The 16,193-nt window shown below is 37.5% G+C and overlaps 1 protein-coding gene across 10 annotated transcripts in view; it reads right to left on the minus strand.

The window, feature by feature from the left end:
• Positions 1-16,193, minus strand: part of KIAA1211 (KIAA1211 ortholog) — a 126,486-nt gene that overhangs the window by 54,609 nt on the left and 55,684 nt on the right. For all 10 annotated transcript variants that reach the window (XM_017823706.1, XM_017823942.1, XM_017823860.1 and 7 more), the window contains exon 2: positions 9,794-9,937. The gene's annotated coding sequence lies outside the window, so the exon portion shown is untranslated. The remainder of the gene's footprint in view (positions 1-9,793; positions 9,938-16,193) is intronic.

A 16,193-nucleotide genomic window follows, 5' to 3' on the forward strand; every position in this document is an offset into this window, starting at 1 on the left:
TTATTTATGCAAGTATAGGTTTGGCATAGGCACTAACCTTTAACTTAGGAAACACACTTAGTCAGAAAACTTACCTGCTCAGTAAAAACCCCACAGATCACCAACTCACTCAAATGCTCCAGAGCTAAATGCGATCAGTGGAGAATATTGAAGCTAGTGCAAGAAACCAAGAGAGAGCAGCAGAAAATGAACCAGGCAAACACCACTGGAGCCAGGAAGTTTCTGATGAGTGGTTAAGGATACAAAAGATGGGATCCGTTATTTAGACAAGCATGTCCCAAAGGAACAACTCAGGAGGTGATAGAGAGCTCTCAAGCAACAGAGTTGCAATCTTATCTCTCGTGTGTCTCTTAAATGCCGGAGGTCTAAATGGAAAAACTTTCAAGTTAGCATATAAAAATTGTCAATATATGGCATTTGCAACGGGATATGCAGTCATCCACCTCTAATCTGTCTCTTCAAAGAAATTCTACTCAGTACGACCACCAAGGCTGCCTGGAGACCACCGAGTGAACTTTGAGAAATACCTTTTTCTTTTCTTTGTGAGTGGACAGGTGCCTCATTTCCAGATAAGAGTCCCAACAGCACAGTCCTCAGTGACAGCAAAAGCAGAAAGTGCTGAAGGGAGCAGCGTCTCCCTGGAGATATGCACCTCTGCCCCGGAACAAGCACTGATTGCAGAGTGCCAGTGCTCCCCAGGACATGCTCTTCTGAAGGCAGACAGGGAACGCCAATTTGCCAGAGTGTTCAACACAACACCTCTCTGAAGTTCTGACTGTGCAAGCAATGGCAAAATGATAATTTTTTAAAATTTCTTTAACAGAAGTCTTGATTGGAATGAAACATCTCTTGCATTAATCAACATCCTTGCATCAAAGTAAAATCTGGCAAGTATTGCTTCTTACTCTATTAAGCCACAAAACCTGTTTAATCTTGCTCTATTATTGTCTTATCTATGAGCAGCTAAATTCTGCCAGGTTGGCTCAACTAACCAACTTATGTTGCTATGATTCTGAAATTTAAAAAAAAAATCTGTTACACAACCAGAGCAGAAATAAAAACACTCGAGCAGCTGAAAGAGCAGAGCTGAATAAGAAGTGCTACAAAAAAGGAACAGATTTAGGAATAATGAGGTCACCTCACACCTCAACACACATGAAGTTATTCTGTTCACTCAAATAACTTCACGTACGGTAATAGTCACAGCACAAAATACCACACTATTTTAAAGAGACAGAAGCATTTTCAATACTTTGGCTAATTAGAAAAAAAATTAACACAGAACAATACCATCATGTGTTCCCCTTCCAGCTTTCTCCTGGCTTTACAGATGAAGACAGAATTAAGCAGGGTGGAAAATGTTCCCTCCCTCCTCACCTTCTCTAAGTGAGAGACCCCTAATCTGGGCATGTGGTTGCAGCTCCAGAGCATCAAGCAATAGTGGCATTTCTGGTGCATTAGAAGCATCTCGGGCCTGCTCAAGCAAACACTCAGATGCTGCTGTGGTGGCAGCATGAAAGATCTCCTTCTCACCAGGTATTTTGGCTTTTCAGCCTATCTTATTCCAGGTACTTGCAGTTTGTTCTTTACTTAGCAAGGAAAAGACATAGTATTAGCTTCCCTCCAAACTGTCAAGTCAAACAAATCAAAATTCAGAGCCATGAGGTCTGGCAATGCCAGTGTTAAGGTTCCCTGGGAGTGGGGAGGAAGGGAGGACCAGTGGGAGGCAGGAAGGCAAATAGATAGATGTTCAAGTGACCGAAGATGAATGAACAACTGACAAGTAGACAAGAAAGGAAAATGATTAAACCACTCTGACTCTTCATTGTATTGGTGATATCAGTGCAGCCAAGAGCTGGGGGGGTTGTGTTGTTTTTTGGGGTTTTTTTGTTTTTTAAAAAGCAAACCTAGAGAGCATGATTTTTTCAAATAGAGAGGAGTGCAGCAGTCAATATCTAATAAAAGAAAGTTCTAGATGTCAAAATTGTTCAAAAAGCATGACTGCCTACTGAGCTAAAGCATGATATTGCTATCCCTAAAAGGGAGTTGGTATCTAAGCAAATACAGGTTGGAATCACTGACTCATCCACCCTGGGCCTTTAAGGCAAACTGATGAAAAATGAAGGGCTGACAGAAGGAAAAGAAGGGGGAGGAAAATAAGGAGGCAGAGGGAATTTGAACAAGATTAGCTACGTGTGAATCCTAAATAAAGATTAAAAACAATGCCTAATGGATTTTGGGATTTCTGAAGTCAAGATAAAGAAATTGGGAGAAAACTGCCGGTTCATAAGCTTCTATGATGACTTTTATTGGGACAACTTTCAGCAGTATTTTAACCTGTAAGAGTCACAATTGCATACTTCTTCCACACTTCTTAAAAACATAAGGAGAATCTGGCATTTAGTGCAGGCATCTAAAAATCACCATTCCCATTCCATAATTAGCTCAGCCACCTATTTTATTACAAACAGAAAGTCTTTCCCCAGTATCTACTGTTTATACATCCTGCTGCTGCCAACAGAGTCAAGCGCTCATAAGAAAGGTGAATAGCCTGGGTCTATTCTGTTGCACTTATATGATAAACATCATTGATGGAATGATCTTAAATGATCTTGTTCATCTAGCTTTTAGTTAGTTGATACAGATTAAAAATCTTTAAAGCCAGAGAAAACACTATGAACTTCTGCTTCTGTAACTAGTGCTCAACATAAGTCAGATTTCTTTGCAGATTAAGAGGCATTTCAGTCTTCTCAGGAAATGTTTTATACTTTTTAGAATTAAGATTTCTGTAAGAAAGTTCATTATGTCTTCATTCATATATATCCTTACTCTCTCTCAATGGAATGAACTGTAGGCTTGTCCATTTACAACTTCATATAGACATCACAAAGGCTATATAAATTTCCTTTATGTATTTACTATGAATTACAAGTTATTAAGATGTAGGTGATGAGGAGTGCCTTTCATTTTCATGTGACAATCTTTTAAAATTTACTTTCTGGTCTGTTAATTTTAAAGTTGCTGAGCCAGTTTCCTTGGAAAGGTGCTAGCTTCCATGATGGTAGGCCTATTTAATCACTTCAGCAGAAGTAAAATCATTGTTTACACTAATGATGTCTACAACTAAGACACCAACACCCCAACCGAAGGATTCAGTTTAATTTATCCTCAAGCAGCTTCCGGAACTGGAATCTAAAAGAATTTTGTTCTTTATGATCTTATTTTCCATAATTCCTTCCTATGTTTCTATCACTGGAGATTTCCTTACTGCAGCTTTCTTTTTATACCTTAACAGAGGAAATCCTGTAAGCTTGGGAATAGAAAAGATTATATTTTGAATCCTTAAAGATAGTTTCAGTACTAAACTCTGATTTTTGCTGTGAGGCTGTAGAAGAATGAAAGGAGTAGGGTTGTTTAGGAGTCTCCAAGTGTTTTCTAGGACAAACTGTTGCCAGAGAAAGTTTAGATTCAGTATCAGGGAAAGTTCCTCAATAGAGTATATTAAACAACTGGACACATACAAGAAGTGCAAAAACATTCACCTTAACAAGGTGCTCATAAATATCATGAAATTAACAGTCTAACACTTAAAAGAGGAAAGACAAGATAAACTGAATACTTCTGTATTGCTTCTTAGAGACTTTCTAGGACTCTCTTATTCACCAAATACTAGAATTAACCTGAACATTTCTACTGTTTGAAATAATGGGGGGGGGAAAAAAGAAAAAAAGAAAGGGAAGTAAGAAAGAAAACACTAAATCAATTCCTGATGTAAAATCCTGTAACCTAGAATCCCTACACAAATACTTGGATAGTGTTAGACCAAGCAATCAGATCTGCTCCAGACCATGTAAGAAAGATACTGGGTGACCCATCGGCAGTAAGAAGGAACTCCAAGACCAGCCCAGTCAAATCTACATTTTTCAGACACAAGCAGATTCCTTGCAGTAATTTATGAGGAAATAATAAACTGAAAATGTGTTCTGTCTCTTTAATTTAGAATCAAAACCCCAGTTTATTTTTACAGTACCTGAATTGTCAGTAACCAGTACCTCGGAGTGAACATTTTGATTAGCATCACTTTCAGCTGCAGCCATGGTTTTTTGTGGGTAGGGTTTTTTCGGGTTTGTTTGGGCTTGTTTTTTTTTTTTTCAAATGTTACTGAAACAAGAAGTATAGCACAACACATTTATATAACCACTGAGATTTTGAAATCAAACACGAGGTTAAACTTCCTTTATCTTTAGATCGTCATTAATGCCCTAAAATGTATTACATTTTAGGCTGATTTGGAACTACGCAGTGGCACTATTGTAAAGGCACAACAGTCATTACATTACATTAAAATGGAAATAACTAATAATATTGTATATTTATTTAATAAATGCTTTAAATAATATTTTCAGCACTTCTATTTAACACAATAAACAAATAGTGTCATACATGCACACTAAATTAGACAGTTTACAGTGTTAAAGAGTATTATAGTAGAAGCACTGTATTAGCTATCTGCATGCTGCAGAAGCACAAGGAAATCTTTTACAGGATATTTTTTTCTTCTGACTACATTATCTAGTTGTATGTTTTCCATATTCTAAGTTTCACCAAGGAATAAACACCTACATTTATGGGCTCAATAAAATAAAAAGGCTCAATAGGCACTTTTACTGCCTATGTTACATAGGAGCATTATAATGGTGCATTATGTCTTCCAGATCTAAAAATATGACAGCCATTAAAAATTACAGCATTTGTCCGTCTGTAAAACATATAGTTCAGATTAAAATAACAGCTTAAAAGTCCTTAAAGGGATTTTCTAGACAATTTGCCTATGGGTCATATATTTTTCATACTCTTCCTTCATCTCCAGAACCATTCTTTATTTTTGGGAAGAAGTCTCACTTTTAGAGAATACACATGTAATATGAAACCAAAGTGAAACACAAACCAGCACTATATGACATTGTTTTATCCTGAGTTTTATCAACAAAATTTAGTCACCTCAGTAGGATCCTGTGGTGGGAAATGTTATCCAACATCGGCAGGAGAGTTCAGCTCCCCTTTTTACTTACTGATAAAAATGATGGAGCTGAAGAAGGACCTCATCTTGAAGACACCTCTGCCTACTGCCAGTTCATGACATTACAGATCTCCAAGAAGCATTTTAAAAGCTGCTTAAGTTTCTGAGCTGCATTTCAGTTGAGACTCATTCAGGTGGAGTGGAGGAAGGTCACCGTCTTTGAATACACACCAGCTAGTCAGTCCATTGGCATAACTGAATTTAATATGCCATTTCATATCATAATTAGCTCTGATATCTATTTGGATGTCTTTTCTTTTTAGAATTTCCTGAAGAGCTTTACTTCTCTCCATCCTAGTTAGTCACTGAAGCCCAGGGTTATAGTGAGCTTTCAGCTCAAGGAAGCACTAAATCATATTAAAATTAAACATTTGATTGTCTTTTCCTGAAATAGGGCTTCTAAGGTTATTTAGCCACAGCTGGATGTCTAAGGCAGGACATTACAAACAAAAATATTGCTTTAGCAAAGTCAAATCAAGATTTGTGCCAATTTTTCCTGTTCCAATCCTACAAACCTGAATTCCTAAATACTCTTAAGATTCAAATTTGAACTTCAAAACTGTAATGTAGGAGCAGCCATAAAAAAAAATAACCATAAGAAATACTTTAATTCGCCCAGTTCTGAAAGTACTAGAAGAAGCATAAGTCACCTTCTGCCCTCAGATAATTTTGCCTACAGCACACTTCATTGATATTTTCACGGAATTCATCATGGAAGAAATAAAAAGAATGTAGCCTATGGAATTACTAAATCTGGATCAATTGTATAAACTCTTGTCATCAGTAGGACCACAAAAATAAAAATCAAAACAGAAACTAATCTAAATTTTGTAAACATGGCTCCTAGCCTTGTGAAAATATTGACTTGACACAGGAAATTCTGAACACGTTGAAAAAAATTCAAGAACCAGTCAATTTTCATGGTTTGGACCCCGTTTTGAGACATAAGCAGCCCCAAAAAACTTTCTTGCAAAATTATCAAGACATGTTTTTCCATACTGGGCAGCTTCCTGGGGAAACAGAGCAGATACAAAAGGTAACTAGTTCTGTTATATATTGGGAGACTTAAGGAACATGAAAACTGTGACATGACAACTTGTTTTGTTCTGTTGTTGTTTTATTTATAGTTGTCATGCCATTATTTCAAAGAGAGATGATCACCTATAATCCTGTTCTTCAGCATGCCAGTATTACCTTTCAAAGGAAATTTCTGTAGAAGGAGCTTGTACCTTTTGCTTCACTCTTTCCAGGCTCTCTGAAAGATCCCAAAATTGTCAGGTATAGCTTCCACATTATAAGAGATCTATCTACTGCCCTCCCACTTCCCTGTCAATAATAGCTAAAAAAAGCCAAACCTCTCAACTTCCAAAAGCTTACAGGTTGCCAACCTGGTAAATCTTAGGCACGGATCTCACAACTCTTAGTAAGAGAAGGACTAAGTGCCTAGACTCTAAGCTGGTAACCTCCAATTCCCTACATGATGGCCACACAGAGAAATACACACAACCAGGAGATTCCCCAAATGATATATAAAACAAGTGTTTGGTATTTACAGTTTAGTTTTCAGATCATCAAAATCTTTAGCATTTTTACAGTAATTATTGCCCCATGACAATCAGCAGATGGATGTAACCACCCCAGTTTTCAACTCCTGCTGCAACGTTCTGCAGACAGTGTGATATTCTGAACTAATTCATTAATTGCATATCAGAAAATACTTTCCATTCATTGCACTGAAAACATGATTTCAGACTGCTGTGACTCTCAGGTCATCTTTTTGTTTTTTCTACTTCAATCCTGGAGGAGACAAAGACGTTGGTTCTTTCTAAGTACGACAGTGGGGAGGGCCACACAGTGGACAGACATAGCTGTGGTAAGGATAGATGAGTTTTTTAGTAGAGTTTTCCACATCATGCAAGGATGGAGCTATGCAGCTGAGCTCTACTACCGACCCCAGGTCCTAGCCCAGCATAGCCAGAGGCACCAAGTGAACACACCACAGACGGAATAAGCAGTTTTCTCTGGTGTGTGGGGTCGCTCCCTCACTGGACTAGAATGAGGACACGACATCGTTCTGCACAAAAGCAAGATAAGGCTGAGTTGCCTAAGAGCATGAAATCAGAGCCCGTTTACAGTGAAAGACTTCCTGGCTGTTTTTGTGATATTAAATTTGAGAAGACTTCCAATTCACCCACATTACTATGTAGAGGGTTAAAAAATCGAGGGCTTTTTCACATTGCCAGTTTTTCTAATTGTCACTAAAATTCGTTGCAAGAGTAATCTAAAAATCTAGAAAATTAATCATGAACAAATGCTACAATATAATGTTGACTAAACCAAGGTCTCTGTCCATCTTCTTCATTAAAACAGGAAATAGATTATTTTCATTGCTAGTTACTGAACAGTGACTTATTTCAGAAAATCCTTGCTGTTCGTAATTCCTCTGTGGTGACTTGAAAGAACACAATCAAATGTATCCATAGTCATCAGTTATTGTAAGAAAGAAATCTGAATTGGATAAGCATAAAGAACAGGAGGAGCAAAATCAAGAGAACAAGAAATTACAGAATAAAGGGGGGAAACCAGATTTGGATGACACAAATGAAATAAAAAGAAAACTTTAATAGCATATAAGATAAAAAAGGGTTTCCTCTTCTTCCACTTTTTTTAAGAATGAAAACAAAAAGTGTTCTTTAAAGGAAAACTGAAGTCTTGGGGGAAGCAGGGTAGGGTCACCAATAAATATGATCCTGAAGCCACAAGCATTTTAACCTAGAAAATGTGAAATGGTGGAATCAACTATAAAAAAATCTTGTATGTATTAGAAAAAACCCCAAAATATTAGACTTCAATAACCTTGTTAAAAAATAGACTAACGCTACACTTACAAATGATTTACAACAAAAAGAATCTTATGGATTAAGTAAAATATCTACTCATAGTGCAAATTCTTTTCTAAAAAAGTTTTGGACTCATTTCTGCAGTAAAAAGCAGAATATTCTAACAACAGGATATGTGGGTGGGTTATGAAAGAACACTGGGTACACTGTCAGAAAAGCAACCTAGCTTTAATTCTCTGGGAAGAAACATTATATGCAAATTCTAGATATACAGACGTATATCTTGCATATTTTACTTATGAAATTTGTATTAGTCAGTCTGGAGATGATCACACCTGACCACTGTCCTAGAGTGCTCTTTGAATATTTGTATTTTAAGCCAATGGGTATTTCATTTTACGTGGCAAAGTATAAAATGTTCTGTTTGAAAAGTGCCGTATTGCTTGCTCAAACTAAGTCTGTTCAAAGGAAACAGAAGATAGTTCAGAATCTGTAATCCTCACACACAAATGGCATGGAAATATGAGGTTAGAGAGCAGGTAGGAAGCATCCTGCATTCACAGAGCATTTTCCATTGGTGGTGGCACATTTCTTATTTTCCTGCTTTGAAGAAATACGAACATATCCCACCTGTAATACATTAACAGACACCATCTCACAAAGAGGTATTTCACAAACACCTGTGTACCTTCAGCTGAGGAGTAGTAGGTTTTTATGGCAGAAAAATGTCAAAATTACTATGACCATCTCAAGAAAACAGAACCTTTGTTTCTTATAAGTAAGCCAATATATTTCAGCTGATCATTTCAGAAGAGTTTTTAATGATATCTGCTGGTCATTTATTCTCTTGCCACATAACACATCAGCCAAATGTATATTTTGGCAAGACAGTCACGAGTAAGGCAGGACTTTTAGGTAACCAATAGTCTTTGTGAATTTACAGGGTGTTATGGGTTAGACAGGACAGATTCTCTAAAACCACAAAAATAACTTCAAATAACAGAATCATATTGTTTTGTGCAAAAGCAAAGACAATGTTTCTACATTAGATAGACACCAAACCCAGATTTACAGAAATGTGGTGTAGAGTGTTTGCAAATGACATCATTGATGAACTCATTTGCCCTAGAACCACATTGCAGAATGGCTGCTACAGAAAGAAGTTATTACCTATTGTTTGGAATTCCAACGCTCTTCCCAGAACAAGAAAAGAAAAAGGGGGGGGAGCAAAAAAGAACCTGAATAGGAAAAAACCTCTGCTGCTGTTATTCCACTTTGACAATGCACAGTAAAGTATGTTATAACTGTTTTCAGCTTCTTCCAATACCTTTTAGAACTGAAATGCCAAAGGAAGCAGAGTTGTAAATATTTTACAAATAACCAGTCAATCCAAAACCTGGCAGAAAGGAAAATAGTGCAGATCTGTTCTGATAAAAGCACAAATGGTAGACTACTACTTAGCATCAACTCCCAGAGGCAACATTCTACAAACATGCTGTGTATATATCTTGGCAAAATGAGAGTTGTGTGGTATACCAGAGACTACATAAATCTTTGCATGGCTAAAAATAACTTCAGTGCTTGAAATGAAAGATAATGTTTGCTGTTTTGCATAGCATTTGTTTTCTTTTTTTTTTTTCCAAAAGACACACAAAAGCTACAAAGCAAATAGTTTTAAGCTCAGAAACACAAGAATTGCATTCTTTCTTCAATAAAAAAGCATCTTTTTTTCTAAGTTAGAACATGCAGGGTAAATAAATACTTCAGTGTTCAATTATTATCTAAATATTCACTTCTGCCTTCAACTTAATGAATTGTTAAATGAAGATAACACTTATGGTGTTAAAGGATTAGCAGAAAAACCTCTCCTTACCTTTTTTTAAGCTGGAGTGTGGTATTCTCTACTTTCACACAGTCTTGCACTCTCTCTGAAATGGGTATTTTTCTTTAATATAAGAGATCAGAAGTCAGGATACGCTGCTAGGGACCGGTGGTTAACATTCTTCTCCCGAACTGCCTAGGTATAAGTGGAATAGAAAGAATTTTAGTTCAACTTTTCTAAGCTAGCCTAGGAGTGGGTTTTTTTTGTTTTCACTCTTTTGAAGGGTGCTTATAAGCTGAACAATTCCTGTCTGCCACATCTCTTGTAAATGGTTTGAGATGTTTGCAGTCTAAAAAAAAATAAGGAAGAAAGAAAAAAAAAAGATATTGTAACCTGAGAAATTTTCATTAGCTTTGGACTTCCCTCTGAGACTTTCATACAAAATGGTCTTTCTTTCCTCGTTCTAACTAGAGAAATAGCAACACTTTCTTATTTTTCCTTCCAAACACTCATGTCCTGCAGTTCTAAATCAATTATATCTCAAGAAAAATATATCACTGGCTTTACTGTAGTTTGGCTGAAATAAAAATTTAATATTTTCATTTCTCAAAATGAAAAACTAATAACTTCTAAAAGTTAAAATGTAACCTTGTCATATCTTTGATTTCCTTCTATTAGAATGCACAAAAGTAAGTTTTAACTATTTTCCTGGCAAAAAAACATTAAATGCCTTTGTTTAATAAAAACCAATCTACTGCCAAAAACTGAAATTATAGTAATCTGTTTGAATACACTGCAAAATAGAAAAAATTTAAACAGACGAAAACAACTTCCAAAATTAAACAAAGCAACCATTCTTCTTATGGTTTTACTAGTTTTACGTTTTACCTTGAAAAATTTAACTGTAATTTTGGAATTTTGATCTTGCACAATTCAAAATGTACCTCAAAAGTTTTATGCTCATTTTAGGGCTTGCTGGGCTTCATTTTGCATTGAACTAGAAGTAAATATCAGACAGGAATTTTGTAGCATCTAATCTATTCCCATACTCTAGCAGTTATTAAATAGTATTTGCTATATTCATTTATCCTTACATCTTCAGGCAGCTACAAATAAGAGTATTTTGTTGGAACAATATAATTAGTTTATTGGTTAAATCATGCTCCATTTGACAAGACAAGGATAAGCGCATGTTTGACTCTCGGTAATCAAACAGAACAGCTTGCAGGTATTAAATAATAGGGTTATTAGCCCCAGTATTCAGCTTCTCCTGAAGTTCATGGGCTAGGTGTTGGTGGGCACTCTCAGGCTGACAGAACAGATGATGTAGATCCGTGGTTTACCTAGCAAAGGCACCTGAACAAGGCAGTCTATTTAAGCTGAGAAATTAGCACTCAGTTGACTCTGGACCACTCATAACATTCAGAATGTCTTGAAGGTGTGAGTGAGAGAAAAAGTGGTATGAAAAAATCCTGAGCTTGTTAGGTCAATTCTAAAAAAAAAAAAAAAGAAAGGTACTCCTAATTCATACGACAAAATACGATGGTCTCGAATAACTAGTACTTGAGTCTAACTGGCAACTCCAGGTGTTAGAAATCTCATATATTCTCATCAACCTCAAATCTAATTTTCACATGTAGACTCAGCACTACCTCTTGTTTCTGGGCATAAGATGCAGCATTGACAATAGCGTGTGCTATAGTCTGAGCATGGAAAGTTTGTGGCCTGCATCAGGATATCAGGTCAATGTTGTTCTAGCACAACAGGCAGGAATGTATTCGCTTTTTCACCGGAAAACTTTTCCACAAAATCAATTGTAATCAATTGCCAGTGCAAAAATCTCTGTTAATTCACAGCTGTAAATACTGCACGCAACCGAAATCCCTCTCCAACACAGACTCTCTGATTTCCTGCCCTGCAGACATCATGCTGTTAAATGGCAGAGCAGAGAACATCTCTCAGTGTGCTAATGTCACATATTTCACTGCCCTTTCTGCACCTGAGTGACTTATGCTAATGGCCATGGCACTGCAGACACCAGGAGTTCACTGCACCTGCAATAAGGAGCCTGCTGTAACTGAGAGACTTCAGGTCTGTCGTCTTGTCTGCATACCAAGGTATGCAGCATATCTACCAGCCCATTATGGAGAGTCAGTTTTCATTCTTCTGGGTGAGGTTTTGAAGCATGGCAGCAATGGACCAACTTCTGAATTATTTTATTATTCCTGAAAATCAGAATTCAAAGCACTTTGAGCTCCTGAGTGTAATACAGACCTTCACTGTTCAAGGTGCGAGAAAAGAAAACTTAAAGCACAGACAGTGTTAACCACTAAGCTCAAGATGCATCAAGGAGATATGCCCTGGGAATAATAAGCAAAGAGAAAAGGTCTTCCTTCTATTTACTAACACTCTTTTTCTTCTCGGGGAAGACGTGGAGACAGATGGATAGGGAAATACTTCAGTGAAAAGGAAATTCTTGCAGACAGGCCAGCATAGAATATTTGGATCTTGAAAGATCATGTCAGGAAGTTATTCTATTTTGTACCCTTCCAACACAGCCATCAAACACAATACAGAATCAGAAATACATATTTCCAACACAGAAAACTAAGCAGACACATACTCTGCATACACTCAGGGAAAATTACTACATCCCACAGTAATAAGTAACTGACAGAAGCAATGATGCCAGGCCCATGAAATCCTGACCAGAATAGAAATCAGGAAATAAAAAGTTTTTTCAGTTTTTCAAGTGGTTTTTTGGACACAGACCTTTCTATTCTGCGTTTTATTTTTTCACATCTACCTTTTATCTCATAGTAATAGTACAAAACTTTAGAACAGAGATAGGCCACTATAAAGCAGGTCACTGAAAATACCTACCATAATGCTAGACTTACAAGTGGTAAACTGATCAACTGGTCTATTTTCAGCATCTCAGACAATAGTTGTTCTTGTACATAGTCCACATGGTTGTTATTCCGTCACACAACACAAAACTAGCAGGCAATTAAGCATGACAAACTATCAAATATTTGTCCACTAAAGGACCCTGCTATATCTTCTCTCCCTGTTTATTAAGTCCCTGTTCTTCTAAACGCATGTTTCAACCTCTCGGGATAGCTGCCTAACACTACAAAAGGAAATATGCTGTTCAGCATATCACAGGTAAATATAAGCAACATTACTCACAGAATACTTCTTCTTTTATGCAGAGAAAACTCCCGATTTAAAGAAAAAATAAATTATCATCAGACAGAGAAAGCCAACATCAACAACTCCTGAAAAAAGCAAAAGAGTGTAGGGATATCTGTCATGTAAAATACAGAAAGGTGTGACTCAGTGTTTTGTACCATGAGCAAGAAGATAAACCCTCTATGACTTAAATGGTTTCTTTAGAACCTTGTAGATCACTCTGCATTAGAAACAGAGTTAACACATTTCGAAATGTGATCCTCGGATTAATTTTGATAACATCTATAATACATTTGGTACACATATAAAAATAAGTGGAATATCAATCAAAAACTACATCTTTTCCAGACTACTTACAGATAAAAGTTTGCAACAAGTAGTTACCTATGAGTCATAAAATCACAGAATGGTTTGCATTGGAAGGGACTTTAAAGATCATCTAGTTCCAACGCCCCTGCCATGGGCAGGGACCGGTTTCACTAGACCAGGTTACTCAGAGCTCCATCCAACCTGACCTTAAACACTTCCAGGGATGGAGCATCCACAACTTCTCTGGGCAACCTGTTTCAATGCCTCACCACACTCACAGTGAAAAATTTCTTCCTAATATCTAATCAAAACCTACCCTCTTTCATCTTACACCCATTCCCTCTTGTCCTGTCACTACATACACTTGTAAAAAGTCCCTCTCCCGCTCTCCTGTAGGCCCTCTTTAGGTACTGGAAGGCTGCTCTAAAGTCTCCCTGGAGCCTTCTCTTCTCCAGGCTTAACAGCCCCAACTCTCTCATCCTGTCTTCATAGGAGAGGTGCTCCTATGAAGCAGGAAAATTAGTACTATTCAGTAAAACATTTTTGGCACAGTCAGTCTTCGGAAAGTAGTTAGTACAAGTTGTTTTGCTAGTGAGTTATAGTATATTTTGATACCAAGGTTTAGTTTTAAATCAAATCCAAACCCAAAAGAACGCTGATGCACTTCTTCAGTGGCCAATAAAACCTTTCTTTCTCTGTACCAGATACTGAGTTTTTTCTGTGTTGTACATCAGACAAATCCATTACTTTGGATTATTTTCTCTGATAATGCATCATATAGTATCCACAACTGCTCAAAGCTAAGAAAATAATCTCCAGAGATCATATCAGATCAGATATTTTATCATGGAGCCAAACTTCAGTTTGACTCTCTAGCCCCTGCAGGGAGCATAATCCCCAAACATCCACATGTGTATGAGCACACACTCACACACAGAGCCTTAGAATAGCAGATTAAGTTTATCTAACATTACTTCCTTCCCAGAGGTTTGGACCATTCAAGGGGAACAAATCCCCTCACTGCAAGGGAGGATTGCCAGGACTCATTAAGAGAAAAAGAACTATGCTATCAGATATGATCTGGCCTACCCTTTCCTAGACACGTTTCTTTACCTAAATGCATATTGGAGTGAATTTTATTTCAAAATGGTCTACTGTAACACTAATAAGTGTACATCTCCTATCCATCCACCCAAATGAAGTGAGCAAATAATTTCTTACTCTATATGCAGAAAAGAGTACCCAAACACAGTGGGCAAATAGTGTTCTCGCTCCTCAGCCAAAATTAAATTCTGTTACATTTTCTTGAGAAATAAGTAAAAATCTAAACATTTAGAACTAGCAATTAAAAGAACTGCAAATAACAGAAAATGTAGAAATCATTCTTAATAAATAATATCTCATAATGTAGCACAGGAGTCCTAGGATAAGGAAAGCTTTGGTAAATTAGCACACCTATTAACGTTAACATATATTCTGCCCCAAAACTCTAGGATATCACAAAATGTCACTTAATTCATAAAGCTGCTTGGTGCTTCATGGAAAAACAAGTAGTAAAAATGTTCAGCTCCTAGTTTCCAGAGGTAGGAGTGGCAGAGGTAGGAGTAAAGACTTCTCCCAGATTTCCTTATACTGTTATTTTCAGCCATGCCTTGCAAGGAATCCTCTTCTGAGGTGTAAACCCAAGTTAGAAAATGAAGAAGAAAAAAATTTGTTGCATGCAAGGGCATGCAATAAGGTAGAAAGATGTAAAGGGTGCAAAGAAGGCCACACTCTTCCCAGTGACACCACAAGGGGTAATGGGTCAACACTGAAACTCAGGAGGTTCCCTCTGAACATCAGGAAACATTTTTAACTGTAAGAGTGACTAAGCACTGACACAGGTTGCCCAGAGAGGTTGTGGAGTTGTGGTGGGTTGACCTTGGCTGGACACCAGGTGCCCACCCAGCCGCTCTATCACTACCTTTCCCAGATGGACAGGGGAGAGAGTAAGATGGAAACAACCCATGGGTTGGGATAAGGCAGTTTATTAAAGCAAAAACAAAGCAAAAGCAAAGCAAAGCTTGGGCATGCAAAAGTGAAGTGAAAGATAGCAGAGTTTATTCTCTGCTTCCCATGAAGCAGGGCTTCAGTACGTGTGATGGTTCCTCAGCAGGCAGCCATTGGAGACAATGAGTGCCCACCCTCCTGCTCCTTGCCTCAGCTTTTGTATCTGAGCTGACATCTATGGTATGGGATATCCCTCAGGTTAGTTTGGGTCAGCTGGCCTACTTGTGTCCCCTCCCAGGATCTTGCCCTCAATTGAGGAAGGAATATTACAGTGTTGGTGCTGTGCTCAGCAGTAGCCAAAACATGGGTGTGTTATCAACACCCTTCTAGCTACCAATGCAAAGCACAGCACTGTGAGGGCTACTATGGGGAAATGAACTCCAGCTCAGCCAGACCCAGTAAAGGAGTCTACATCCTTTACATAAAGGAGGTATTCAGAACCCAAATGGACTGAGTCCTGGACAACGAGATCTAGGTGACTGTGCTTTAGCAGGTGGGTTGGATGAGATGGCCTCCAGAGGTGCCTCCCAACCTCAGCCAGTCTGTGATTCTGTGAAAACAGGCGGGAAAAAATAGAAAAGTAATTGCCATAATTAGGAAACAAACAATTAAAAACTTTTTTTTTTTAAATACAACCCTAGTTATCACAAACCAAACAACAGCATGAGTAAATAGGATAAAACTGGATTAACAGACCTGCAGAACAATTGCTGTTGACGTTGTAATTTCCCTGGGTCATGCTGACACCATTAAAAAGTCATTTCTCCAGTCAAAGTTATATAGATAAAATCCAAATGCATGCAAAAGACTTAGTAAGAAGAAAGCTTTGATCTCCCAAACTACAAGGTAGGAATATTTTCCTCAGAAAAACCTGCCAGATCTTAATGTGAAAAATGTA

This window comes from Lepidothrix coronata, unplaced genomic scaffold (assembly GCF_001604755.1).
Source record: "Lepidothrix coronata isolate B3197 unplaced genomic scaffold, Lepidothrix_coronata-1.0 Scaffold0, whole genome shotgun sequence".
In the NCBI taxonomy this organism is placed as follows: domain Eukaryota; kingdom Metazoa; phylum Chordata; class Aves; order Passeriformes; family Pipridae; genus Lepidothrix; species Lepidothrix coronata.